Below are 27,186 nucleotides of genomic sequence, written 5' to 3' on the forward strand. Positions count from 1 at the left end.
CTTCTTAAAACTGGCTATGCAGCTCTGTTTTTTGTAAAATCTATTGTGGAACCAATCTCAAGTACATTAAGTCACTTTTAAATTGAAAAAGTAGTCCATAATGTTTATTCATCTGAATATAGGATGAATAATATGACTGCAGGGCTCAGGACTTTTCCGATTTATTTTTCTCAGCAGTGGACAACCTGGGTGCTGCAAGAATCAGCACTACCTAAACTTGAAATCCTGGCTTTGCATTATACACCCGTGTAACATGATAATATGAAAGCACCAATTCAGAGCAATTGAATGAACAGAGAGACACAGTAGCATTTGCCCATATCACTGAAGAACATTGCACGCAGGTAATACTACTCATGCAGAGGAAGGAAGGTCAGCCATATAGTGTTATATAATGTTAGCAAGGCACATCTAATTATATTAATATGTCATTACATACTATCACACCTCAGTGCAAGAATCTTGACTGACTTGCCTTGTCCTAGCCTTGGAAAGTTGACACCAAGGAGAAAGTGAGGACTGCAGATGCTGGAGATCAGAGCTGAAAATGTGTTGCTGGAAAAGTGCAGCAGGTCAGGCAGCATCCAAGGAGCAGGAGAATCGACTGAAGAAGGGCTCATGCCCGAAACGTCGATTCCCTTGCTCCTTGGATGCTGCCTGACCTGTTGCACTTTTCCAGCAACACATTTTCAAAGTTGACACCAACTGTAGTATGTCAAGATATCAGTGACAATGTATCCCAGTGCATAGCATTCTGCTCTCATAATGGTTATAAATTCTGGTATGCCATAAATATTTTTCTAGTTTTAGTGGTGTCAGTCATTCTTGTAAAATGTCTGGGAGCCTTATTTATCAGAGGCTGATTCACACTGCCGTATATATCTCTTTCTGCATGTTCTAGGATGAAGCACATTAATTATATACTAGATAATCATACCTTTTATATGAACACTATTTAAAACTGAGATTCTGTGAGGGGAAGTGAAGCTTAATATAAATAGTAAAGCTGCTTTATTTTGTATGGTTTAAAAAAAAATTGTTCAGAGGATGTGATTGCTGCTGACAAGACCAGAATTTATTGCCCATCTTTAAGTGTCTCTGGAAAGGTGATGGAGACCTGCCTTGAACCTTTCTTATTTAAATTCACTATTGTAACTATCTGCCTTGTATGCTTGCTTATGTTCCCCCTTAAAGGCGTCCATACTATTTGCTTCAACAACGTCTTATGGAAGTGGTTTCTACACCCTCACCACTCTTTGGAGAGAGAAGATTCTTACAAGTTTTTCTATTTAGAAGGCACAACTCCAAAGATCAGCCATGATTCTAGGTGTGCTTGGGGATGCTTGAACCCTAGGTAGGGGATTTATTTATTTAATTTGTAGCAGGCAATGGGAAATGGAGATGCTATCATGCCTTTCTAGTTGTGTCAGTAGTTCCCACTTCTGAGAGTACAGCTAACAATGTGTCCGAGCTGGTTGGCCAGAATCGGAAGCCTGCCCTTAATCATACAGGGCTTGAGGTTAATTTTTAATTGCCCTTTAGACTCTAATCCCAACATTTGTGAATTCCTCAACCAGCTGTACATGGAGAACAGGATCAAAACCCAGCAACACAAATTTTGCCCACCTGTCAGGCCTCAGGCTGTCTTTCACGGACTGGTGGTGCTAAAAATCTATATCCCAGCAAAAGTCATGTCTTACGGAGTGGAAATACAAAAATAAAATTCTGGTCATAACTTTTTAAGATGTGTCATGGCTTTTAAGTGCTAATATGCTGAGACAGATGAAGCTCTGCATTCACTGTCAAAAATCAAACCATTTTAATTGAAAATAATTGTCATTTTGAAAAAGAAAGACTGTGCCATTTAGACTATGAAGACTTGAGATTGAATCTCTGGTTAGGTTAAGTTGTCTAACTTTAATCAGAGATGAAATAAGCACTACATCTGACTTTAGATTCAAGGTGGTAAAAAATCATGGTGACTACTGTGGTATCCCTATCCAATCAACAGTGCTGGAAGGTACATGTGAATGTGTGACAAGGAGGTAGGATGGACCTGAGTCTAAAAGACCTACTGATACAGTCTTTGCTCATACGTAAACAATAGCCATAGTATAAGACGGTTGCTGTTCTCCAGGGGACTTCAGTCTCTCATGAATTAGCACTGTCAGGAGAAAAGTGAAGAATAAAAAGGAGTGGAAAAATAACTTCTAGACCAATGCAGTAGCACAGCAAGTGACATAAACTTTGATCTTTCCATTCAAATATAAAAGTATGAAAATTTGATAATAAGCTATATAAGCAAAAGAATTTGATCACAAAAATGGCCAAAATTTGGAATGTATCCACCTAAGACTAGTTATCCTGATGCAGCTAAACCAAATTCTTGCAATTTGGCAAATTTGTATCAAAGTATATGCATAAAAATCAATGTTATGTCTATGAATATATCATTTGAGCAATTCACTCCAGACATAAGATTTTGTTTTTAACTGTAAGGAGTTCAAACTTTGAGATTATTTATTTGCCTCACCTTGTAACTGGAAAGGAATTATTCTAGATTATAGTCAAAAACCCTAGTGGACAAAACTGAACTGGGAAAGGCCGAGGAATAGGATATCTGCTGAATGTCTTAACTAAGGTATAGCACATAGCATTGAGGACTAAGATGATAATTTGCTTAAGGTATAGAACAGGCATCTTCATACCACAGGAAATGCAGCAAGTCACGGATCAAATGGCCCAAGTATTTCATATATAGGATAAAATGCTACTATATACATCCAATGTCTGCATGGACACTCCACATTGAAGAGCTTTGTAAAGTTGCAACAGGATTTTTATTAGTTTTTATAATTCAAGCCCTTTCTAGAGATTTGCCCATTTTTGTGATCATGGATACTTTGCCTCACTTTGTATCTCATTATTAATACACTTGATCTTTTTTTTACCTCTCCCTGTTTTAAGGTCCTCCTCAGCCATATATACAGCCAGTGCAATATGTATCTTTTCAATTCTAGGTGCCTTCAGTTCACTAGTGAGTATCTCAGAGTTTAGAAGTTAAAAATTTAATCAATGAGCTGGCCCATTGGTTCACTGTGTTGGTTTTTACACTGAATGAAGGCTATTAGCACTGCTGATCAGGTGTGTGTCAGGGATCACTTAGTGGGATCATCATTTACTAGTATCCAGTAATGCTCCACTGAAAGCTGCTCTCATAATGGCCACAGTCAGTTAAAAAAAAACTATCCACACTGTAACAGGAAGATCAGATTGTAACAGCTGTGCTGTACAATTGAACTCTGCTGGCACAAATATTCTTTTATCTTCCTAATATTTCTCCATGGTCATCTGGAAGAAGACTTCAAGTTTGCTCCACTTGCTTCAAATGCCGATTGAAAAGAGCCCTACATTGGGAGAAGCAATTGATGCACTCATTTCCCCAGCTTTCTGCACTACACACACACATTCAGACAATAAGTGGGTACTGTGACTAGAGCAACATACACCAGAGAAACACAGTACAATAGCACCATTCTGCAACCTTTGATGAGAGGTGTACCTTCTTCTTTCCAAGACTTTATGTTCTCCAAACACCTTCCAGAATCTTTCAGTGTTTTGCTGAAGTCACAAGGATTCACGCATTAATTGTTCAGTTCTACAGTCATTAGTTAAAAGCAAAACTTTACAGAAAATGGTGGGAGAAAATACCTGTCATCTTGTAATTTGAATTACTTTGCTACTGAGAACAAACACACATGATTTACAGAAGGAATTACTAATACATTGCTTGGAGTTGGATAGTTCCAGGAGAAATGCCAAAATCAGAACCTGAATCTTTACAGTACGTTTATTGACTTGTTCAATCTTTGACACAAACAACCATGTGAACCTTTGAAAGATAACGGAGAAATTCAGCTGCCCTGAGAAATTAATCACAATGGTTAACAGTTCCATGAAGTTCCACTCATGTGTGATCTGGATGACAGTGCCTTATTCCCTCATTTATGAACTTTAAACTGGATTGCGTGCTCGCTCCAATCCTCTTCAACTTGTTTGTTTCAAAAATTAGATTAGATTACATGACAATGTGGAAACAGGCCCTTCGGCCCAACAAGTCCACACTGACCCGCCGAAGCGTAACCCACCCATACCCCTACATTTACCCCTTACCTAACACTACAGGCAATTTAGCATGGCCAATTCACCTGACCTGCACATCTTTGGACTGTGGGAGGAAACCCACGCAGACACGGGGAGAACGTGCAAACTCCACACAGACAGTCGCCTGAGGGGGGAATTGAACCCGGGTCTCTGGCACTGTGAGGCAGCAGTGCTAACCACTGTGACAACGTGCCGCCCATGAATGATCTCTGATGCTTTTGATGATGGTGATCCTGGCTTTGGAATCAGATTTTGCATAGATGGGAAGCTGCTCAACCTGAGACTGCTGGAGGCAAAGACTAAAATGTCCAAAGGGCATGTTTGATGATTTTCTGTTTGCTGATGAGTGCGCAACAGTTCGAAATTAAAAGCTGGATATATGTGCTTGGACTTACTCTTTGATGCTTACAACAACTTTAGCTTTATGATCAATACAGAGAAAACTAGAAAGTGCTATACAATTGTGGAATCATATTGAACAGTAGATGTTTTATTCTGGAGTTTGCAAGTGCAGGCTAGTTGAATACAATCTGAACTCTAATTAAATTAGATTCTCTACAGCGTGGAAACACGTCATTTGGCCCAACAAGTCCACACCAACCTTCTGAAGAGTAACCCACACCCCTCCATTTACCCCTGACTAATGTACCTAACACTATGAGCAATTTAGCATGACCAATTCACCTGACTTGCACATCTTTCGATTATGGGAGGAAACCGGAGCACCCAGAGGAAACCCATGCAGACATGCGCAGAATGTGCAAACTCCACACAGACAGTCACCCATGAGCAACCAAAGGAACATTCTTTTGATTTGATCAGCCAAACTCCAGGACATATAGCCAATGAACCTAGCATCACATCCACAATGAAATTTATATACAATGCTGCTCAATTGTGAGATAGAACATCCTTATGGACTGATGGCAGCATCCTGTTAGTAGAAAATACCACTCACCCCAGTCTCTGCATAGCACTTGTTGAACAATCATAAGTGCGCTAATGACTACACTAACAAACATATTAAGACAACCAATCAAGTTGTGACATGGCTCATTTATGCTGGCTAGAAGTGATATATATTCATACAACACGACCTGTTCTCTGCAAACAAAGAAGGAATATGCTCTATCCTTGTGTCTTTTTAAAATCACCCAGGAACTGACAGAGCCTATAGCTCACCATTGCGGAATCTCTCAGTTTATCAGATTTAACTTGTCAATCAATCAGTGCCCTTTTCTCCTATGTTATAATTTGTTTATGAAGTTTAGCATTCTTATATTTATCCCGATTATTGTAAAATGGAAAGCTTTCATAATATGTTTCTAGTTTCAGCAATATTCAAGTTTTTCTATGACCAAGTGACTGTAAAACAACATTCACATTTTTAATTTAGGATTTGCTTCAGGAGAAATTTAAATAATTTTGAAACTAGAGAGAGCGTAAAGTAACAGTTTTAGGGAGGGAGTTTCAGGTAGTAAGGTTGAGACGACTGAAGGTGATGCCATGGATTGTAGAGCAAAAGGAAATTAGGAATAATTAGGAATTACTGAAGCAAGAGCAGCTTCAGCTGAGTAGAAGAAGAGGATCCGCAAAAGACAGTTGTGTTGTGTGTGAATTGGAATGGGACCAGCATCCTTGGCGGGGGGGAACATTTGCTTGTGCTGTTTGGAAGGAGGACAGGGGAGCATGTGACTGGAACGGTCTCTTTGATCCAGATAGAATGCTTAGCACGGAGAGGTGAACAGCCAGATTTAGAAATTTCGAAGTGTCAGCAACTGAGTCAAGAAAGCTAAGACTTTATCAGTGAATTTGGCAAGTTTGGATGGTATTTATTTTAGTACTAGGTGTTTGATGATCAATGTAAATGAGTTGCGGTTACAAGTTAAAACATGGGGTATGATGCCACTATTGTCACTGAGACATGGTCGAGAGAGGGACAGGACAGGCAGCTTCCAAGCTACAGGGTCTTCAGATGAGATAGGAATCGAGGCAAAAGAAGATGAGATATCACAGTATTGGTCAGATAATCTATTACAGCACTAAGGAGACATGACATCTTAGAAGACTGCTCATATGAGGTAGAACCTGAAATATAAAAAGGAGCAATAACATTCCGGGGACTGTATTGTCGACCCCAAAACAGTCCGAGAGAAATAGAAGGGCAGATATGTAGGCAAATTTCAGAGAAGTGTAAAAATAACAGGGTAGTGATAGTGAGGGATTTCAACATTCCCAACATTAACTGGGGTAGCTGCAGTGTAAGCTTTAGAGGGTGTGTGATTGCTCAAATGTATCCAGGAAAGCTTCTTAAGCCAGTATGCAGATGGTGCGACAAGACAGGGGGATAGTCCTCATCTTAATTTTAGGTAACAAAGCCAGAGAATATAGGTAGGGCTCTAAATGAATATTTTGTGTCAGTATTCACTGGTGAGAGGAACAATGTGGGTATAGAAATCAGGGAGAATGACTATGATATATTTTAAAAAGTTATCACAGACAGAGAGGACGTTCTGCTGGTTTGGCAAGCTTAGAAGCAGATAAATCAACAGAATTGGATGAAATATATCCCAGGCTGTTAGGTGAGACAGGGGAGGAAAAATAATATCCAATCTCTTTGGCTATGGGAGAGGTACAGAGGACATTCAATGTGGTCCTGTTATCCAAGAAGGAAGGGATAAACCAAGAAACTAGAGGCCGGGCAGTTTAAGTTCAGCATGGGGAAACTATTGGAAGCAATTTTAACAGCATTAGTTTGTACTTAGAGAGGTAGAGATTAATCAAGAACAGTCAGTATGGTTTGGTTAAGGGGAGGTCATGAATGACCAATTTGAGTGAACTTTTTGAACAGGTGACCAGGTGTGTTAATGAAGGTAATGCTTTTGATGTAATCTACTTGGATATCAACAAGGCTTTTGATAAGGTCTCAAATGGGAGACTGATATCAATGGTAAAGTCCCATGGCATCCAAGGTAATTTGGCGAATTGGATCCCAAATTAGCTGAGTGGCAAGAAACAGAGGGTGATGGTCATGTGTACTGGTCCCTTAAGGGAGCAGGATAGCAAAATAAGATAGTTAAGAAGGCATAAAGGATGCGGGCGTTTATTAGCTGAAGCACAGAGTTTAAGGGAAGGGAGATTATGCTGGAACTTTATAAAAAATTGGTTCGGCCACAGCTAGAGTATTATTGTACAGTTCTGGAATTCACATGAAAGGAGGGATGTTATTGCAGTGGAGAGGGTGCAGAGGAGATTTGCCTGGGTTGGAGAGTTCCAGTTATTAGTAAAGATTGGGCAGATGGGGATTGTTTTCTCTGGAGCAGAAGAGACTGAGGAGTTACATGATGAGATGCATAAAATTATAAGGGACTAGATAAAGCAGGCAGGAGGGGAGATCAGTGATGGGGGCGTAGAGTTAAAGTTATGGGAGGTGATGAGAATTTTCTTTTCATTTGGAAGGTTTCAAGAATTTAGAACGCACTGCATGTAGGGGTGGTAGAAGCAGAAACCCTTATAACATTTAAGAAATACTTACATGTGCACTTAATGATGCCAAGGCATACAAGGCTTTGGGCCAAGTGCAGGAAAATGATATGAATGAATGATTTATTATCACGTGTATTTTACAGTGAAATACAATTAAGTACAGTGAAAAGCTTTTAATTGTCACCATAATCCGGCGCCATTTTGATAGTTTAAGAATAACAGAAAATGAAAAGATATAGCTTAAAGAGGTTTACCTGCATAGGGGTTCTGAGTTGACCTAGAACTACCACTACCTCACCAGACCCAACTAACTTCGAAGTTGCTGATCCTTGGCACTTTCTTTCACCTCTGGACTGATTGACCTTTGCCATCGCCTCTGCCAGGCACACCAATGTCGGAGGCTATCAATGCAGTTGATGTTGCCATAGTACCTTCTTGCCACTGCCATTGCGGGACCCTAACAATGATGAAGGTGCTGATCCTCAGGTGCCATCTTTTGTCAGTGAGCTAATCCCAGCGGTGTTACCTCAGGGTGTGTTCACCTTCACACTGGGCTCACTCTCTCTCTGCTGTTGGCAAGACCACCCAGTCAGGTTTCACACACTTTCCTAGTTTCACTCGTTAATTTAAGACATTTAGAAGGAGAATGCCATGATCTCTGATTATGTGCAAATTTCCTTTTTGGTGACTTTCTGTTTTTTTTAACTGACTTGTACATAATATCTCTACAATCTGGGCAGTCCTAATTTTCTGTGCAGATTGCCAACAATGAACAGGCCAAATTAATCCAGCTGGAGTCACAGTACTTACAGAATACAATGTCCATTTACTGTCAGATTCGGCACATAGTCTTCCATTTCTACTGAAATATTTTCTTTCATCACAGCGCTGGTAATGATGTAATAATTCCCAAAATGCATTCTCTTCAAGTTCTCAGGATGCATCCTTTTCTGGAACATGGATCCCCATTCATAGCATCTCTTTCTGGAATTCATCTTTATTGTTGCACATGAAGAACACCCTAGCATTCAGTATCTGATACTGTAAACGTTGCCTGTGAAACGTGTTTTTACAGAAAGGGATCTTCAAAACATAATTTGATGGAATTATGCCACTAGATTCTAAACAGATACACATGTTTAAGAATTACCTGACCATACAATTGGTATTTTGTGGTGCCAACAATAAAACGCAAACTGTCCGGTAGACTGGAAAATACACTGTTTCTCCACACAAGGGAAATGAAAGCTCCTCAGACATTTTGCAGTAGTATAGCCTATCTAGGCACCATATTTTTTTGCATACTCGACATTTTAGTCTTGAAGCTCTCATCAGCTCTTTTCGGATATTTGCTGCTGGGAAGCCATTAACTCCTTCATTCTCTTTCCCATGTTGATACAAGCCACTTGACATAATTAAACAACAGTAACGCAGTTATCCCATTATCGTAAGTTTTCTTGTCACCATATTTTTCAGAACAGTCCTCATTCCATCGATAAAATGCAAAAGGGATTTTGTCCCTGCTCCAGCTTCTGTTTTGCATTTGTGGCAAAATTAACTGCAGTACCTGATTTGGAAAACTTTCATCAAGCTGGCTTCCCCGTCAGCTGTATTGTCCACTTACACCAGCCCCTCTCCTCCCTCTTTGTTATCCTGATTAGAATAGTCAGGCAGTTTTGGCCAGTGCAGAGTCTGTGGGCCAAAGGTCTTTTTTCTCTGCTGTAGGCCTCTATGACCCTCTGATGACTACGGATAAGATCTTGAAGGAACAAGAGATATTTACAAAGTTATGAAGGAGAAGCTAATAGATGGCTTTCTAAACAAGAACAAGGGTTTTTAATTCAGTGCACTAAGGAACAGGGAATTTAGTAAAAACACGATTGATAGTTCAAATGAACGCGATATGGCTGGAGAAATTGCTCATGCAGGATGCAACTTCTCAGGCCAGGAAGAAGGAAGTTCAAGAAATTAACAATATATTTTGTATTATGCATCTGATTCATTAATTATTGAATCCCAGATCAGGAAATACTTGGTTCACAGTATAGCCATTCACAACTACATCACCACTTTGGTGAATTAATGCATTACGTTGAATAGTTTTTTACATGGTGGATTATTTATATAATATTGACTTGTGGTTTTGCTGCATCGTAGAAGGAGAAACTTCCCTCAGGGCTTTTCCTGAAAGTTACTGTGCAATTACAGCTCTACAGACAATATCAGAAATATCAAGCATTTTATCAACTTGCCCAGTATTTCACATGCTGTGTGAAAACATTATTCAAAATTGATTTTCATCTCTTGATTATAACAGCATGCATGTATGCTTTGCAAAGTAAATTTTGGCATGAAAAATCACTTCTTCTTTCTCAAAGGACATGTTATTTATTATTTAGTTTAGTGGATTCCCAATATTTTATACTGGCAATGACAGAGATGGTTAACTGAGTTGGCTGGATGGCTGGTTTGCACTAAAGAGTGATGTCAACAATATGGGTTCAATTCCGACACTGGCTGAGTTCACCTTCTCAATCTCATCCCTTGCCTGAGATACGGTAACCCTCAGGTTAAATTCACCAGCAGCCGTTGCTGTCTAATGATGGGACAGCTCTATGGTCGGCTGGACTGTGACAACTAATACATTTGCAATAGCATTTCTCAGCCTTTTTGCTCTCCAAATCATTAAAAATAAATAGCAACTTATTTTAAGGAAATTCTTTCTCCTCTCTTCAATTTTCTTTCTAACTCCATCCACTTAACTCATGCTGACATTTGGTTGCCAATACACTCCTAGCAAAGAGGTTAGTCACAACATAACCCCAGAGCCCGGGACATGGAAGACATCAAGGCCCAATAACCAGGGCCTAGGTCTCAAAGAAGCTTGTTTGGGGATGGGGCTGTTGTCCTTGGGCTGGGGTAAACCTGCTGTCCTCAGGTTCAGACCGGGGCCAGTAGCAGTGCCAGGGCTTGTGAATTCTATGCTTGGCTCAATTTTTGCGGCTTGAGAGTAGGGTATGTGAATTTTGCACAGATTAAAGTTAAGTTGCACCTTGTTCTTATCCAGTCACCAAAAGCATTCTCTAGCTGTGGTAACTAAAATGCAAATTCAATTAGTGAACTAGACTTCCTGTTGAGTTTGGGAAATCAGGCAGCTTTCCAAGTTTGGAAACCTGAGTCATCTTCCCATACTCACCATAGTTGTTTTTCCTGGAAATTGGATAGCCAGGCTTCCCAAGACCTGAAGCAAAGTCAATGTAGTAATGGTGGTGAATTGAGTTGTTAGAAGGGCTGCGTAGGTTGGCTGGGTTAACAGCCTAACGCTCCAAATAAAAAAAAGTTCTTAAATCCTTTAAACCTCATCCCAAACTTCCATTACCGATGCCCTCTTGGCACCTCCCCTCCCATCACCATATACCCTTCACCTCCCCTCACATTTCCTTGCTTCTTCTGTGTCCCCTCATAGCACCCATCCCTCCTCCATGCCTCCCAAACATGCTAGGCAATCTGATATTTCTCATGCTCCCTCTTAGCTCTCTCAAATTTGCCATGCCTCCTCTAAAAGTCTGCACCTCTCATGCCCCTGCATATTCCCATTTCAAATTCCATATATCGTCCTATCCCCCAATGTCCTTTGAAAGCTCCCATGTCCCAAGTATCCTCCAAATCCTCTCACCCTGTCCCTCAGGGTATGTTTGAATTGAATGCAAAAATGTTTAAGAATCTAACTGAGCTGTCACATGCAAAGACACTTCCTACTAAGTAAACCTTCTATCCATAAAACATCAAAGAGAGATAATCCTTTAATGACATCAATATGGTCAATAAAATGTGAACATAGTGGTTCTATATCTTTTGAAACCAGTAGCTTTCATCATGGTTCCAGAAATCAATCAAATTTCAGGAAAATGTCAGCATCTTAAAAACAGGAGTCCAGTGAAACTGAAATACACTTTTATTAAGCTAAAAATGGTGTTTCGTTTCCATTTCAAAGCAGTTTGTTTATCAATTAATGCAGTGTACTGGTGCTTACATTTTCATTTGTTAACATTCCACGAAAGGAACATTTTTTTGCAATACTAAAGATGGCTGTGCATTAAATTTCAATCTAAAACATGGCAATAAAGTTTCCCAGAACATTTTCCGACTATCCTGAATGTATTATGGCACTTTTTTGTTCGGAAAAGTATACTTATGTATATCAACAGTAATGGAATGATCAACCTCTCTTTGCAGAGCAGAGACATGTAATCAATCAGTGCATTAAAGCACATCTACAGTCCAAAATAGTCTAAGAGTAACATTTAAAGGAGTCAATACATTTAACAGCTGTCAAAATATGGTCTACTAATCTTATCTATTGTTATGAAGTTGAAGGTGTGTACTGTACCTTTAAGAGAAAGTGATTGCTGCTCTCAACTGAGAGATTACTTGTGTATATGACTAGATGTCAGTCCCAGAGTGTACTGGAAAATTGAAAATATGTAACATTTGGCTGAGAAATGGATACCTGAGTTTTGGTTACTGTTTTAACAACAATTCAAATTTGAAAAATGTGTTGCTGGAAAAGCGCAGCATGTCAGGCAGCATCAAAGGAGCAGGAGAATCAACGTTTCGGACATAAGCCCTTCTTCAATTCAAATTTAACCAGTTTAAATTATGCCCCAGGATACTAAAACCCAATCGAGTTTGAATGTATTGTTTTGCCAACATTGAATCAATGAGATGATCCGACGTTGGGGGATATAAAATGCGAACATTTTCAAAATTGGTCAGAGAGTAACTGCCGTAGAGACAGAAACACAGAGAGCTAATTGCCCATCTAACATCTTGATCTCACAGAAATTAGAAAACACTCTCTATCAAAAGTATCTTTTCATATGAAACATACTCACAGTAAAAAGAAAGAAGACGAAAGAAGAAAGACACAGAAAACGATAGCTGCCGTGTGGTTTTGAAATTAAGTTGATGTAATTTTAGTAAGTGTCTTATTGGAACAGCATTTTATTATAGAGTTGGAGGCAGATAGTAAGCAGTTAAGAGAAAGGGGGGGGCTTAGGGTTGTGAATAGTTGTTGTTTAATGTTCACTTTTAGAGTTAAAAAATAAATTGTTTTCTTTAAAAATAGTGGATTTTGGAGGCTCTCTACCAACAAACAAGAACTGGTATGAACTGAATTTAGAGTTGAAGAGTGTGGTGTTGGAAAAGCACAGCAGGTTAGGCAGCATCCAAAGAGCAGGACAGTCAATGTTTCAGGCATAAGCCCTTCATCAGGACTGAATTTTTATCAAAGGAGTCTGAAACCAGTTAGACATGAACAAACTGGAATCTCCTGTTTGATTTACATGTTTATGAGATGTTCACATATATAGAAAAAGAAAAATTGCTTATAACCATCTAGCTTGGAGATAATTAACCCAGGCTTGGGAATACACAAATGAGCTAAATTTCAGACAACTGTTTTGCCAGAGCTGGGAGTGGAGGATTTGTACCCAGAGCTGGAGAAGATTTGTCTCACGCTCTCAGGTCTCTCAGAAAAAACAAAAGCCAGACACTGCAAGTTATACAAACATCAGAAAACCAAGAATACACAGATATCTGCAATATTGACTGTTGCCATTGACTAAGGATATATCTAACTGGCTGTAATCTCAAATTAAAATCTAACACTTAAAGAATACAATCAGGATTTTAAAATGCATATTATTTTACCTTATTTTTGGTTCTGGATGCTATCCCCTTTTTAACTTTACTTGTCTTTGTGTGTACATGCTTCTGATGTTACGTTTTTATTATTTTTCTTGGGGTTAACAAGCACAGTAATAGAATTGCTCTTCCAGTCATTCGAGAAAATGTGTAATAGGCTTCCTATTGTTTCTGATGAACCAGATAATGGCATTTTAATTGCAAAGAGGTATGGTTGCATGATTTTAAAAAAACACTTTTTCTGCAGCCAACTGAGGAGAATTAAAAAGGGGAGAGCCAATTCACCCCTTCCTTACTTAGTTTTAACATAGTTCGTGTTGGAATGCTCCAGACTCCTCAGCATTCTTTCTCTAGTGGTCACAAACTCGCCAACATTACTGTTTGAGATGATTTGTAGACACCGGTGTGGGACTGGGGTCTACAAAGTTAAAAATCACACAATACCAGGTTATCGTCCAACAGGTTGATTTGGAAGCACTCGCTTTCAGTGTGCTGCTCCTTCATCAGGTGATCAGATGCACAATCACCTGATGAAGGAGCAGCTCTCCGAAAGCTAGTGCTTCCAAATAAACCTGTTGGACTATAATCTGGTGTTGTGTGATTTTTAACTTTATACAAGGTCTGAGATGCACTGCAAATTTAAATTTTCAGTCAAAATTCCTCAGGTCTAATTTCTTGAAGCCATTCACCTCTCATTAGAAGTCAAAACTCCAGTCTCCTGTCTTATTTTTTCCTCTTAGTGCTATTGAGTGCTACAATATTCTTTCATATTGTCTTAATTCTCATGCTAGTGCTGCTCACTGCCAATTTGTGTGGTGGGTACAGTAGCTGCAGTACAAAAATTAATTTGCTAGGTTTGCTAATATGGTTGCCAGGCAATCCCATCTGCAATTTGCTAATCCGTATGGCTCAGTACAGGATGGTGCATTTTGCTTGCATTTCATAGGGTAGGACATTGAGGTCTTCTCCAGGTTTTAGGTACTTCAAACATGCCAACACTTCAGTCAGTATTGGGCAACTACTGCACAGTTGGAGAAGGTACCTGTTAGATGAGAGATAATCTAAGACAAATTCACCTGGTGTCCTGGGGAACAAGATTTCATCACAAGGCTCTATATGTAACATTCTTATGTACAAATTGGTGCAATGTATTCCTACGTTAAAATAGTTGCTGCATCACTGCATTTGAAATGATTTTCTGAGATACATGATCACGTGCTATCCAAGTACAAGATTTTTATTTTCTAAGTTTAATAAAGTTCACTTTCTTCACCCTCTAGTTTATCCAGCAGAGCACTGTTGAGAAAGCAACTACGATAAGGTATCTCTGCCAATGCTGCAACTGATAAGAGGTTACAACATGTCTGGTTTGACTTGTGCTTTTAATTTTCAATCTGTCCCTTTGGATAAAAGCCCAGACTTTACTTACTAGTTTGCCTTTCATGGTCCAGTGATGATCAAGAACCCATGCGAGAAATTGGGCAGAATGCTGCACCCAATCATTCTGTTTCATAGCATGTTGCTGAAATAATGTGATGTTCCATTGCATTTTACTGCTTTACTTTTACAGGATTCCCTCCTCCACAATGGAGGTACTTGGCCCTTTTTGTATACAGTAATTTAAAAAAAAAGTCTTAATCTTATTTTATTTCGTTAAGGCTACACATGTACATTAACTTGTTCTACCTTTGTTTGCTTTTGCATAAACTGAATGAACTAGACTGCTGGTTTATCGGTTTATGCTTAAGACAGTTTCTCAGTGACCTTTGGGTATTTGTGCCACCAGTTACATCCACACACAGATTGTGCTTACTTTTTGAAAATCCCAATTCAAGTTTACCAAGTTTGCCAAGACCCATTCATTTAACCACTTAAGATAAATTAAAAAGCAATAAGTGTTTTCTAATCATCATTGAACAGAACTCTCATACTTCGGCAAATTGTATAATTCCAGTCAATACTTTTAAGCAGTGGACAAAGACAGGCCATTAAAATGGTCGCTGCAAGTCATGTAGCTATAGAATTTGAGTGACAAATAGCACCTAATTTCAAGTGAATACCAAATAAAAAATGGACATTCATAGCCATTTGGAAATTCACACATCTCCTTGTTTATGGATGGGTCAGAACAAAGGGACAGCAGAATCCCTAGATTGTCTCTTTCCAGGGTTGACTCACAAAAGAGATCAAAGTTCAATCTAAGTGAATGGACATGACCAAGCTTCTGTGATAATATAATGGTTTTCCCATCCAAACTAGACTCGGTGAATGTCAAAGATGTTAAGCAACACAGGACATTTGAATCAACTTCAGAATTACCTTTTTTTGTAAAAGGACTTTGAACTTTTAAAAACACAAACAGATCAGCCATGATCTTATTGGCTGGCACTGCAGGCTCCAGGATCTGAACGGATTACTTGTGCTCCTATTTTGCATGCTTGTATACAAGCCATAAAGCCACCTGTTCATCGGTCAGAAATTAAGATTATGAATTAGCTACAAGTCACCAACCAATCAAGGTGGTTAACATTAATACCTTGGCAGTGGAAGATTCCAAGAGAGAAGGACTCCCTCAACCTATTCTAACTTGAAGTATACCTCAAGCTAATCTCATAGAATGTTGACTACAAGAACCCACACAAGTGCTGTGAATCCTTCACTTCACAAGGTCCTCACTTCAACTTTAAAGCATCAACTGAATTCAAGAAACCAGGCCTGCCCATGGTATAGAGGCTCAGTTAAGCAAAATAATTCAAACTGCTATATTTTTCTGGCTCTGGCTGACTATGGAAGTGAGAACAACTGTGTGAGACATCACAATTAAATCAAATGAAATGTATGAAAATAAATACCTATTTTATAACTTTCAAGAGCTAGCTGGTGGAATGATTTAATTGTGATATGCACATCAAGGGTGAGAAAACTCACACCTGTTTCACACAAAACATTATGATTGTATGCAGAAGAGAATACATAAATTATATCCATGGCAAAAGCACTGATGTAAATGAAATATAGCAATGATAAAACATCCATTACTTAATACTTTTGTCATACTTACATGGAACTTCATCTAGAAAATGTTCACTCATACCATTGCCAACATTGAAACAAATTATCATGCACCTAAAACATTACCATAAATGTTCAGGTCCCAAGAATGAAAAAGGAAATAAAACAAAAAAAAGACTTTGCAAGGATAAAGTGGGTAATTGCAATAGTTAATGAAGAACTGAGTTACGCCATGAAGGAAGATCTCAGGTTTGAACTGCAATATATACGTTGCTCAATTTCAGCTTGACTCGCAGTAAAATTATTACAATTGGCCTTAGTATCCCTTAGTTATAGAAGTTAAAAATAATCAAGATGAGAAATAAAACATTAAAACCCTCAAGTCTCTACTACCACTGAATGAACTCATGGCTGATCTGTATATTAACACTCTCTACCTCCATTACTTCAGAACCTTGTCATAGTTTTACCTAACAAAAATCCATCAACCTGCTTGGAACATTTCAACTAGTCAGGCTTCAAGGAGGTTTTGGGACTCACTATCCACCACATACATTTATACACTGCAAGAGGACAGAATGGAGATAGGCTGACATGGCTGACAATTGTGGAGTAGTCTGGAGGTGCTTACTGTGAAGAAAGACTGCTTGGGTATCTTTAGTTTATTTTTAAACAAAAATACATATTATTTTAAAATTTGACAATGTGGAATTGGGAGACTTCCAACCTAGTATTTTTCATCCTGTTGAATCGTGCGAAGAAAACATGCAATCAATATTTATTACAACCCTTTTGTGAAGGTGTTGGCTCTAGATGTGATACATCTCTTGGAGTATCTCTCTTCACTCCAAGAGACTGATATCTTGGTTACCCTTTAGGGGAGAAGTGTAGAGTACTGAAGTGTCAAATAAAATTACCGGAAAGCTTAATGCAGACTATAATACATTAGTATCGAGTGCCTTATTATTTATGGAGAGTGTGTGCTACTGCTATATTTTGTCATCTTCCATCATGTAAAATAATTTTTCTCCTGTGCTACTTCATTTCAGTAAAGCCTAATCAAGTTGACATCTACTGCTGCTGGGTATATTGGCCCTAAAAGAGTTCTTAAGCAAATGAAAAATATTGATTCCATTCCTGAGAGTCCTGGTTCCAATTTTCTAGAGGAAATTAAATCATGTATAAATCAACTGTCAGGCTCAAACCTACCAGGAGTGAAATGTTACTTCCACTAAAGAAAAAAAAGGAAGTCTCTGTTACATTGAGGACATGCCAAGAGAAATAAAACTTTGCCGAAGCCAATATGAAAGCTATTTCAGATAATCAAAGTGGGTTAGAAAAGGAATCATATACTGTCTGACAATTTACACCCAGGCTATGGTTATTGAGGAAAATAAAAAAAAGATTTTTAGCCATATACCAGGAGAATATATAAAATATGATTTATTTGATAATCATTTATTCATTTCAAATTGCATTTTTAGGGGTTAATGGCTATAGACAAATTGTTAAACTGTGCTTGTGTGATTTTTTTAAATATACTGTTGTACCTTATGGTGGTAGCAATGTGGGTTTAAACACTGAAATAATTTAATCTTGAAATGACTGGTGTTCAGTTGGCTAAAGGAATTGTTAGCAAGTGCTTTTCCTGAATTCAGTGCTGTCTTTTCCTGTCAGGCTAAGTGACTACTGCCGGTCCTATAATTTGATTTGGATGCTTATGATGGGGAAAAGCTTCTCACAGTCTCACAACAGTCATCTTGACAGAAGCAGTTTAGGTCATGAGTTTTCCCAGCACAGTCACAAAGGAGAGGAGTTAAGGACCTTTGCTATACTTTATTTGATCAACAGAAGCACTGTATCGATTTATAACAAAGAAAGAAATCTTGGATATGGTTGATTAATTTTTGAAGAACTTACTAAAATACTCCAATAAATATTACATCAGTATCTAAAAGAACAGTACTTACTAAAGAAGATATGGTTACACAGAAACAGGAAACAAAAATTATGTTTTTATGTAGTGGCTATCAAACCCAGCACTGCCCCAAACACTTCACAGTCAAGTGACTTTTCAACTGTAGATCCCATTATAATGTAGGAAATGGAATATAACTAGATGATTCAATTTTGAGTTCTGAAGTTGGTTTAACTATTTGGACTAAAAGGTATAGGGAACAAAGTTATTAGATAATGGGCTGACTGGCATATCGAACTTAGAACATGTAATAAGGCTTTGCTGAAAACCCAGAATTCCATTAGTCTATTGGAACCCATACATACAAAGTAAAACACTATTTGTTTGGCAGCTTTTTTCTTAAATCTATTTGGCAAATTGCTCAATTTTTATCTTCATACTAAACAAAGTTTTGGTTTGGATTGTAGTTTCCACTAGTGATGCTTTAAAGGTCTGGTTGGCTGCCACTTGTGTAGCATTTTAATAACAGGTGCTTTAAAGGAAGTTTTGATTTTTATAAGCATTTCCACACATGGAATTGTTACATAGAGTTCTGTTTCTCGGTCATGTGTAAATTGAGTGAATGGGCATGTAAATGCTATGAGATGGCATGGACAGTACAGGAACCATGGTGGAAGGTTGGCTGAGGGTCATGTAATGGCATGGATGGAGCATGGAAGTAGTGGGGCGGGGATGTGATGGGTGAGGGCTGGAGAGTCTAATATTAAATTAAATGACTGGTATAATGTCAAAGCAAACAGAGATAAGCCTTTTAACTAGCCCTTGCCTCAACACACTGAGGCCGACTCCAAAGTTGTTAAGGATGGCAAGCCTGACTCCATCCCACCTAAAATGATAACTGTACTTTGTGAGGCCCATTTTCCTTAGATAGGTGCACTGAGGTGAATTTTCTTGACTGCAGCCGCCCATCTTCTAACATGAAAATCCAGCCCATCATTTGAGATTATAGGTACAGACATATTTCTAAATGTGGTCTGCAAAAGATTGGCTTGCCAATGACATTCCAGGCTACAGATTTGGATTTCTCCAATAGCATTATCTTAGTTGCACCTATCAGAAATCATTGGGTAGGGCTTTTCCAAGTTAAGGGCCTGATCTCTGGTGTGGTTTTGGGCTGTGTTTAAAATCTGTGAGGCCCCTTGCATCTTTGTTTTCTATAGTTGTCATGGCCTAACTGGTCAAACTTTGAAAGCAGATTCCTGTCCTGAAAAAACAAACCAATGAAATGATAGATTTTTAAACTGAAAAACCTGGCAGTCTGAACAGCTAACCCTGCACCCCCCCACCCCAAATTTCAAAGGATTCCAGTCTCCCTGCTCCTGCTCTTACAAGTCTTCCCATTCCCTAACATACACAGGTCATGGAAATTTTCAAGCCTTAAAATGAAGCCACAATGAGAAAAGGTTTGGAAAGAGCTTCATTGGTTAATTCAAACCTAAGTGTCTTTTTCATTGATATATGATACATAAAAAGATGGAGCAACCAGAAGGTCAACCACAGAATTGTGATCATTTCTACCTGTATAGCTTCCATTTAATGGTTCCAGTGCAAGGAATACATTACAAAGACAACAGAATTTGGCCTTTTTTGAAAATAGTGAAAAGTTGAGAAGCAGCCCCTTCAAAGAGCTGAAGAGAGGCTGCAACTTTTCATATTGCACATTTTCATGAATTATAAACAACTAAATCGCATACTTCCTCGGAGTCTGTGAAAGTATTTAAAAATGAAAAGCACAAGACCATTCTGTCTCCACCCAAACAACAATGTGCAATTATAAAGTGCCTTCACTGTAATAAAACACCCAAAGGCACATCACAGGTTACCAAACAAAATTATATTTTGTTATAAAGTATATTAGGAGAGGTCAGAAGCTTAGTTTAAGGAATAACATACAGGAGAAGATAGTTAAGAGTTCTTGGGAAGGAATCTTCCAGCTTAGGGGTCTAGGCAAGTAAAAGCAAAGCTCCTGTCAGTGGAATGATAAAATTTGAGAATTTGTAAGAGGCCACATTTAGAGGAAGACGAAGTTGAGTAACTGAAGGTAGTTACAGACAAAGAGAAAGTGTGGCTATGGAAGGATTGAAAATAAATGAAAAATTTAAAATTCAGGCATTGTCATGCTGGGAAGTGAACAGCAGAGTTTTCATAGCTTAAAAATGTATTGCTGTTAAAAGTTATGGAGAGTGTAAAATGGAAAGGTAGCCAGGACAACAGTGGAACGATTGAAACGAGAGTTTTAAAAAATGCATGGATTATTCACATTTTACATAGATGATTTGGATTTGGGGACCATGTCTAGGGTGTCAAAGTTTGCAGATGACATTAAGATGTGTTAAAAATCATACAACATCAAGTTATAGTCCAACAGGTTTATTTGGAAATATGAGCGTTCAGAGTTCTGCTCCTTCATCACCCTACCCCAGTCCAGCACCTCTACATCATGATTAAGATGAGTGGTAGAGTAAAGCTTGAGACAACTGTGAAACTTTGCAGAGGGACATAGATAGTTTAAGTGAGTGGGCAAAGGTCTGGCAGATGGAGTACAATGTTAATAAATGTGAAGTCATCCATTTTGGTAGGTATAACAATAAAAAGGACTATTATTTGAATGGTAAAAAGTTGCGGCATGCTGCTGTGCAGAGGGATCTGGGTGACCTTGTGCATGAATCACAGAAGATCGGTCTACAGGTGCAACAGGTAATTAAGAAGGCAAATGGAATTTTATCCTTCATTGCTAAAGGGATTGAGTTAAAAGCAGGGAGGTTATGTTGCAGCTGTATAGGCTGCTGGCGAGGCCATACCTGGAGTACTGCGTGCAGTGTTGGACTCCTTACTTGAGAAAGAATGTACTGGCACTTGAGGGGGTGTGGAGGAGGTTCACTAGGTTGATTTGGGTTAGGGGTTTGGGTTATGAGGAGAGACTGAGTAGGCTATGACTATAATCATTGGAATTTAGAAGAATGAGGGGGGATCTTATAGTAACACATAAAATTATGAAGGGAATAGATAAGATAGAAGTAGAGAGGATTTTTCCACTGTCGGATGAAACTAGGACACAAAGACATAACCTCAAAGATAGAGGGAGCAGATTTAGGACCGAATTGAGAAGATACTTGTTTACCCGAAAGCTTGTGAATTTGTGGAATTCCACATCTAGTAAAGTGGTTGAGGTTTCTTCATTGAATGTATTTAAAGCTAAAATAGTTAATTTCCTGAACAGTAAAGGAATTAAGGATTATGGTGAGAAGGTGGTTAAATGGAGCTGAGGCCATGAAAAGATCAGCCATTGAATGTCAGAGTGGGCTTAAAAGGTCAGATGGTCGACTCCTGCTCCTATTTGTCATGTTTTTATAGATCATTTGTGCAGTGAATGAATTGAGGCAGTAGTACAGGACTCCTATTTTACAAAGGTGTCTTAACTGGTCCTGATGAAGAAGAGGCTATAGAGTCAGTCGCTCAGTTCAGGAGTTGCCAAAGTTTGAATGATTGTCTTTATCAAGAGTCAAGGGTAGCTTTATTTGTCATTCCTACCATATACAAGTGACACTGTAAAAATGAGACAGGACCAAGGTGTTACTTGGACAGCACAAAACTACACGATCATATGCAGGGCTGCATAAAGTGCAGAAGAAGTGCAAAAATGCAAGACAGCACAGTAATTCCTGACACTTCAAGACAATAGGCAGAGTGGTATACAAATTACAGTGTAATAGAAGAATGATAATTAATAAAATATTGTTCTAGCAGCAATTCAAAGTTGTGTAAACAGTTTCAGATGGAATAGAGTCTGATCATACAGTGTTAAGGAGCTTGATGGCCCGGGGGAAGAAACTATTGCACAATCTGGCCGTGAGAGACCAAATGCTCCAGTATCTTCTGCCTGATGGCAGGACGGAGAGGAATTTGAGTGAGGGGTGTGTTGGGTCTTCTACAATGCTCTTAGCCTTTCGGATGCAGCGTGTGGTGTAAATGTCTATAATGGAGGAAGAGGAACTGTGGCTGTCCTCACTATCCGTTACAGGGTCTTACGATCCGAGATAGTGCAATTCTCGAACCATACAGTGATGCAGCAGCTCAGAGTACTCTCAATGAACCCGCTGTAGAATGTGGTGAGGATGAGGGTGGGAGGTGGGCTTTCCTCAGCCTGCTCAGGAAGTAGAGACGCTGCTGGGCTTTCTTGGCTATGGAGCTGGTGTGGAGGGACCAGGTGAGATTCTCCGCCAGGTAGACACCAAGAAATTTGGTGCTCTTCACGATCTCCATGGGGAAGTCATCGATGTCCAGCAGAGAGTGGTCATTCCATGCCCTGCTAAAGTTAATGACCATCTCTTCTGTTTGTCCATGATATGCACCAGTCCGTGAGCTGCTACATCTCCTCTCTTATGCTGACTCGTTCCTGCTAATGAGACCCAATTACAGTCGTGTCATCAGCAAACTTAATGATATGATTTGAGCAGTGGACTGCTGCATAGTTGTGTGTCAGCAGGGTGAGCAGCAGTGCACTGAGCACACAGCCCTGAGGGGCCCCCGTGCTCAGTATAATAGTGTTGGAGTTGCTGTTCCCAATCTGGACTGATTGAGGTCTCCCAATCAGCAAGTCCAGAATCTAGAAGACAAAACTATAGCTCGCACTTGGTCTTTATTGAACTGGCTGTAAGATGAGTGCCTGCAGTGAGTGATTCTAGGTCACTTAATTATGGTAAACCAGGAGACACACTCTCACAATGAGGCATTTCTATTCTCAACATCTCCCCTTTATTGTGATTTTCCCAAGTTACACTATGCGCACAACTGCTGTCATGAATTAGCAGTTTGCTATTCTCATCAATCTCAGCAGACTCATTGCACAAATAAAGTTTAATCTTATAGAGGTCTGCATGATGTGGACTATGATGAGAAATGCAGCAGAAGGGTACACAGGTCCAGTGATGTCCATCTCGCATTAGGAACAACTTTGTGCGTTCTTTAACTTATGGGTGTTGATTCTTGCTAGGCAGCAGTGAGTTACCCATTAACAGGGATTATTGCTTGTTAATGACCTGATTAACTGTCAATCTCACTTCAATCCTACTAGATACTGCAAGAAAAGTGGATGCTGAGAATTCTTGACATGAAAATTAGAGCAGATATCTGGCAACTTTATCTAGCTATGTGCTCCAAAGGACCTTAATAGTAGACGCAAGGCACCAACGTAGAATATTACAGGACAGTACAGGTCCTTTGGCCCTCAGGACATGCTTCATGGGCACCGGCCACAGGCCACATGGACTCTGTATCCATCAACATTGGCATCTGTCATGCCAATCTCTGAGAACCCAAATGGCACATCACTGATCCACTTGCAGTATGCTTCTAAACTTGAATGCTGCACCTTGGGGTGCAACGGCAGTGGTCATCGTAATTTTGTGGCAAGGACGCTGTTCTCTCAGGGGTACGCATCCAGTTTCTGGATGGGGCAAGGCTGCATTTCCAGCCTAGTTGTTTGCTTTCAGAGTGCTCACTCATTTTGAGCTTACTTGGATGCTATCAACATTTCTGTGTTGTGTTACCTTACCTTTTGCACTTTCTCTATAAATACCAAGCTCACAATGCAGTTGTATTGCCTTGCTATTTAACGCAGACATAAAGTCAGAATGTTTGTCATGGTTGTCAGCAATCCTCAGTCAAGAGAAATAACTTTGACCACTAGCCACAGTAGGTCAGGACTGCCTCTGATATCAGTCCAGGGGCTTGGACACGGTCCGTTTAACTGCTCAAGGCAGTCAGAATCAGGATTCTCTCCTCATAAGGGGTAAGGAGCCGAATGCTAGGCAGTACATGAGCCATCCTGACTCTTCCTGCCCTAATTGGGGTGCTTTCCTCATGGAATGAGAGGTAGGCAAGTATTAAGACAAATGAAAGCGGGTGGGATAACTGTTAGCTTTAGTGTTGTTGGAGAAGGGTCCAGAGTGAGTGAGTAGACAGCATTGTAACAGCAGAATTAGTGGTGTTGGGTTTGGGGTGGGTCACACCGAATGAGGGAAGTTGTTGCAAGCAATTACGCATGACCTCTGATGGAAGGTGCATACATAAGTAGAGTAGCATAGATAGAGTGAGTGTGAGGTCATGGAGGGAGGATCGAGGCAGCTACACTGGAGGAGTGGAGAAGGTCAGTGACCTTTTTTCTACATTGCTGTGCATTCTGCCAGGCAGCTGGGACTGTATTGATACAGGTGGCAACCTAAAATCAGACTGACATGGTCTGATGATCTGGCCTCCACTGCTGGTTATAGAAGATGAGGACATCATATCCCTACAACCCCTTGTTGACCAGGGCCTTCAGGTACCTGCCAATTTTCCCTTGTTTGTCGTGCCCGGACAAATATCAGGAACCATGCAGGCTAGCTGTGGACTAACAACACTTGCCCAGATGCATAACAGCATTTTTAAGATGACACCAATGCCAGGGATGTGCATCTGGTCTGGGATAGCCTGGTAGTGGTAAGTCATTCTGGGCATGGTGAGTGGTCTCCCTTGTCTTTCATACTTGATCATTTGCTTGAAGCAGATAAAGTGTGTTTGCCATACAAACTAATGTAGGTGTGAAGTTGATGTCGCATGGTGGCATATAGTGACATGTCCACCCCCTGAACTGTTCAACACTTCTCACCATTACAAGCTGTCTGCCTCTCCCTTTCTCAGAAAGGCAATGAAAGCCACAAAAGCTGCAACCTGTAAGTTAGCATTAAAGACCCTGTGCACTAAGAAAATAATGTAAAGTAGACAGAGGCTGGCAAACTCCAACTAAGAGTAAAGTAAGCTGGCATTAAGAAAGCAGATAATGCAACCTGTGTAGACTTATGAGATTCATTTGTAATCCCCGCACTCAAAGCAACTAGGCAGAAGCATGCAAGTCACAAATATCCCACTGTGCTCCACTGTGATGGTTTCATAGAGCTAAAATGGTGTGTGAGTTGGTTTGATGATGATGATGTGTGAAACTGGTGGTTTGCTGATGATGACTTGCTAAGGAGGAAGGTGGCCATGAGCATGCAAAAATGTTGCTTTGAAGAAGCAGTTGCATGATGGTAGGGATGAGCATTCGGTGAGCTGCAGCCACAAGGTACCTGCGCTGATTTACACGTTGGGAATTGGTACCATCTAGCTTCTCAGGGTTGGAGAGGGGGATTGGAATTGGCATATGCATAAAGTGAATTGAAGCTTTAATGGAATGCAAGTACATCAAAATAAGGTTGTCTCTGCTCAATGCTGAGATTCTGAAATTGTTCTTCAAGGTTTGAGTGAAGCATCATAAAAGTTTTTCTCAACATCGAAGCTCTGACTTCTTCATGCCCTTTGTAATTTCCCTCTTGTATAATTGTTCACACACCAGGAGGAAAGAGAAAAAGTCTGCCCCATGTTTGAACAGTTAGTATTATTGTGATTCCAAATGTTTACCGAATTTCTAACTGCTCCTTCACAGATTTTAAGAACCTTGTATGTCAAGGTTCTCACATAAGGTAAGGGTGGATGGCAATTAAGGTAATATATTAGGATGAATAAACAATTGAATAAAGGATAGAAAACAAAGAGTAAGAATAAATGGATCCTTTTCTGGTTGAGCTTTTGCAAGGCTAAATATTCCTGAAGAAGGGCTCATGCCTGAAACGTCGATTCTGCTGTTCCTTGGATGCTGCCTGACCTGCTGCACTTTTTCAGCAACACATTTTCAGCTCTGATCTCCAGCACCTGCAGTCCTCACTTTCTCCTAAATATTGTGACCTCAACTACTCACAAGAAGGGCTGAAAACAATGCAGCCAAACATTTTGAACATCTAAAGCATGTGGGAAAGTAAAGTGCGAGGAGAACAGACACTAGGAAAGGATATAGATGGACCAAGAGAACATGCAAAGAGGGTGCCGAGTATGGGAAATGTGAGGTTATTCACTTGTAGGTCGTGGGTGTCGTTGGCTGGCCACAATTTACTGCCCATCCCTAGTTACCTCTGAGGAGATAGCAGTAAGCTGCTTTCTTGGACTAATGTAGTACATGTGCTATAGGCAAACCCACTAGGGAGGGAATTCCAGGATTTTGGCCCAGCTACAGCGAAGGAGTGGTGATATACTTCCAAGTCAGGATAGTGAATAGTTTGGAGGGACACTTGCAGGTAGTGGTGTCCCCATGTCCTTCTTGAACTAAGTAATTGTGGGATTCCAAGAAGCTATCTAAGGATCTTTGGTGAAATGATGCAGTGCACCTTCTAGCTAGTACACACTGCTGCTACTGAGAGTTGCTGCTGAAGGGATTGGATGTATTGATAAATACTGAATTGAGAAGCTGCAGCTGTAGAAATCATTGTGAATTATTCCTGCTGTATGGTATTCATGCAATGGAGGCCACTCTTATTTTTGTGCATCAGGTTTACAGTAAAACTGGTGAACCTTGCATAAAATGACTGCAGATTTGGCACAGATTCTATAACAATCCTGAAAAAGGCTCCTTGCAGGAATTTTCTCCAACAGCTATGGAGAGGTGTCTCTAACCCTCTTCACAGTGTCAAGGTTAGTATACTCATCCACCCACAAAATACCACCATATAAAGCAGTAAAAATCTTATGCATGTACATATTGCCAAATGACAAAGCTCCTCCAGCACTGCACTTCTGTTCCTTTACTGGTTTGACTTGTAGTTAAACCAGTCTCTGATCACAAACTAGACCTACACCACTCCCAAACCTGATGGCTGTGACTGGCTCTTGGGCCAAAACATTCACATAAATCTCTCCCTTCCAATGCCCTCCAGTACCTGAACTTCAGACACCAACACTTCAATAGCTCTGAGCGGAGTTTCTCAAAATGT

The 27,186-nt window shown here is 39.8% G+C and overlaps 1 protein-coding gene and 1 pseudogene across 7 annotated transcripts in view; both read right to left on the reverse strand.

The window, feature by feature from the left end:
• Positions 1-27,186, reverse strand: part of afg2a (AFG2 AAA ATPase homolog A) — a 518,183-nt gene that overhangs the window by 21,031 nt on the left and 469,966 nt on the right. The gene's annotated exons all lie outside the window — the stretch shown is intronic.
• Positions 7,958-9,193, reverse strand: LOC140485447 (G2/M phase-specific E3 ubiquitin-protein ligase-like; annotated as a pseudogene).

The sequence above is a fragment of the Chiloscyllium punctatum genome, chromosome 14 (assembly GCF_047496795.1).
Source record: "Chiloscyllium punctatum isolate Juve2018m chromosome 14, sChiPun1.3, whole genome shotgun sequence".
Taxonomy (NCBI): domain Eukaryota; kingdom Metazoa; phylum Chordata; class Chondrichthyes; order Orectolobiformes; family Hemiscylliidae; genus Chiloscyllium; species Chiloscyllium punctatum.